The following is a 3148-nucleotide window of genomic DNA, read 5'->3' as shown; positions in this document are numbered from 1 at the left end:
TATTGCTCACTCCAGCACTTGGAGGCAGAGTGTCCTGGGTGACTGAAATTAAGGAAGAAACCCGGTAGCTCTCCTATCTCCTCGGAATAACGTTCCCCCCCCCCCCCCCCCCCCCAGCAATATAATGTCGGGGTTGGTCTCGTGCCGCTTTGTATTCCTAATATTAATTACTGGCGGCCAAGATCTGGTTGCCCCATGAGATCCTCTTTCTCATGCACACCAAGTGATGCTATGTAAGCCTTGCTCCGCAAGTTAGTTGGTCAATAAAAGGCTAAAGCCTGTGATTGAGCCTGTCAGACAAAGGTGGGACTTGATGACAGAGTGGGTGGTCTCTGGAGAGACCAGAGGGAGACAAAGGGAGGATGCAGCTGCTGTGAGAAGATGAACTATGAGCACGTGGCCAGGAGAGACAGGTATCAAGGAACATTTCGCTGGAACGTAAGTCATAATAGCTCAAAACCTACCCAGTCTAGGCTTACATCGGGCTAGCTAGAATGTATCACTTGTTTTACAATAAAGGGCATGCTGTGCTCCTGAGAGGAAACCTTTGCAAGAGAATGTGTGTAGGGAGATTATTTCCTTCCCTCCAACAAGAAGAAACTGCTATTGGAAGTCTATTGCCTAGTTCTGGAGTCTGCCACTCGGCGCTTGCGCGGAGCAACGCGCCATCAGCAATTGGGATTTAATTTGGTTTTCCATCTACTACCATTCCCCTTCACTAGTTTTAACTGTGGGGAAGGAACATGAGGGATATCTGAGAGGCACGGTAGAGAGAAAGCGTGAGAAATGGAATGTGAAACCTACTTGTGTGCTTAGGACCCAGGAGCTACAGCTCTGCGCAGGCTCATAGCACAGCGTGCTGCGCAGGCTCAGAGCAGGCATTTGGTCGCCAAGTTGCTTTGGTAGCGAAGCTGGTCTAGGTGAGCCTTTTTTTGTTTTGTTTTGTTTTTTAAACCTGGAAGGTGGCCACAGTGTAGTGTTTTAGCCAGCAAATGTGATTTCCCCGTGGAGATTCCTTCCTGCCTTCCTTGTGCCTTAGAGAATGCCGTTTTGACACTTTTAAGGCAAAGTCACTGCAACCTCAGAAGAAATGCGGTCGCCATCCACTGGAGAGAAAGTCCTTCAGGCATGCCATCATTATTGGCCCGCTGCCAAGACTCCGAAGGGACCCTTAACACACGCACGAGATGACCGTAGCTCTGTCACCTGTGTTGAAAGCATGCAAATGTGCAGGTACTAATAGCAGGGAAATGGTACTCCTGTAATGAAGCACCCAGTATGCTTCGTACTTTATGGACGACACCCAGTATGTCTGCAGGAAGGAATGTCCCAGGGAACACCACTGCCTCAGCCGTGCCTTGACTTCTGCCTGTTATTTTCGTCTTCGCAGAATCTACTACCGATGGTCTTTAAAGAGCAGAAATGCCCTTCGGGCTCCAACCCCATTGACTGCAGGAGGCCTTTCAGGGTGTGTGTTGTGTCTGGCTAAATAGCAAGCAGCAGACTTGCGGGAGTCCTCTCCAGCTCCAGCAGCTGTGTAAGTCACAGCAATGTCCTAGGGGCAAGCTTTGTGTTTGGGGATGGGGTGGGGGTGGGGGTACGGTAAGGGCTCAAGATTCTCAGCTGTGGTCTCCAGTCAACGAAGAATTTATAAGACTTTCAAGTATAAACGGGAAGACTATGTACTGATTATTCAGTCTGCAAGGCAAGTGGGTACCAGTGAACCCTAGAGTACTCTTGAGGTCCCAGCTTTTGAGAGACATTTCGGTGAAGCCAGTGGGGCACACCAAATTCCATACTATTGGTCCCGGAGTGAACAGCAGAGATTCTAGTCTTGACTGCAAGAGGCCCTTCTTCAGTGCTCTGTGCTGTTTAAGCAGACAGAGAACAGCCAATCCTTAGGCAACTACTACTTTTTAGGTCACATTCCAGTGACCCTGGCCTAATCACAAGGCCTGGGAAAGCTTAATCAAGGCCCCTTCAGCCCATGCCAGAATTGTCCTGTTGGAAAGGAAGGGTAGATTAAGGGACCCGTGCAATGGTTGGTCCGTTCCCCAGAATGCTTACAGTCCAAACGGAGCCATGTCTATGCAGTCCCAACACAGAGTCTGAGCACAGGTTGTGAGTTCCAGAACAAACACATCTCTCAGAAGCAGAAGTCAGTATCCATCCCCCCCCCCCAACCCCCACTATTGAGTCTGGCAGCAGTAGGTACTGAATCCAGAGGCTATAGCTTTGTCTGGGACACGTGATTTACATCTTGGTATTAGCTTACTTCAAAGAAGTACGACTGTGGGGCCAGAGCTGTGATAACTTTACTCAACCACTTCCACGTGATAAACCACTGGTCCTCAACCTGTGGGTCAAAACCCCTTTAGGGGAACAAATGACACACACACATGCACACACATGCACACACACACGTGCACACACACACACACCCGTGATCACTTAAGACCATCAGAAAATGCAGAAATTTACATTGTGACTCAGAACAGTGGCAAAATTAGTTATGAAGCAGCAACAAAATAATTTTATGGCTGGGGATCACCACAGCATGAGGCACTGTATTAAAGGGTCGCAGCATCAGGAAGGCCGAGAACCACTGCTTTAAATGGTGAGCTTTAGCTGTAAACCTTTCCATGTTCCTGCAGGAGCTTTCACGGGGAACAAAGCTCAGATGTCCAGGAGAAGAGCCATCCCATCCTAGGCATGAACTGTGCTGCTGTGACTTGCAGGGCTGTACGGGGTTCTAATTTTCTTAAACATTTTGAATTCAGGTGGACAAATGATTTAATTCTTCTAGACTTCAGGATGGACTCTTTGAATTTGTCCTGACTAAAGCTGAATAGATGTTTGTTCATCTGCAGAGTGTTAACTGCTGTCATCTTCCATGTGCATCTTCTTATGGGCATCTTCCTGGGTCAGTGCTCATTCACTCCCAATGCAGAATCTCGGATATGCTGTCAATATGAGGCAAGGGGAGAGGGGGGGATTACAAATGAGAGAGATGAGATTTTGGGCTTGGTCCAGTTTGGGTACACAAGAAACTTCTATTTATTAAGTTACTAGTAGTGTGTTGCTGGATCCACTTTACAGCCTTCCTAGGTGTGGCCTCCCTTCCCCCAGCCTGGAGCCTGCCTGCTCT

The sequence above is a fragment of the Mus caroli genome, chromosome 16, assembly GCF_900094665.2.
Source record: "Mus caroli chromosome 16, CAROLI_EIJ_v1.1, whole genome shotgun sequence".
Classification (NCBI taxonomy): Eukaryota; Metazoa; Chordata; class Mammalia; order Rodentia; family Muridae; genus Mus; species Mus caroli.
This window is presented reverse-complemented; position numbering follows the sequence as displayed.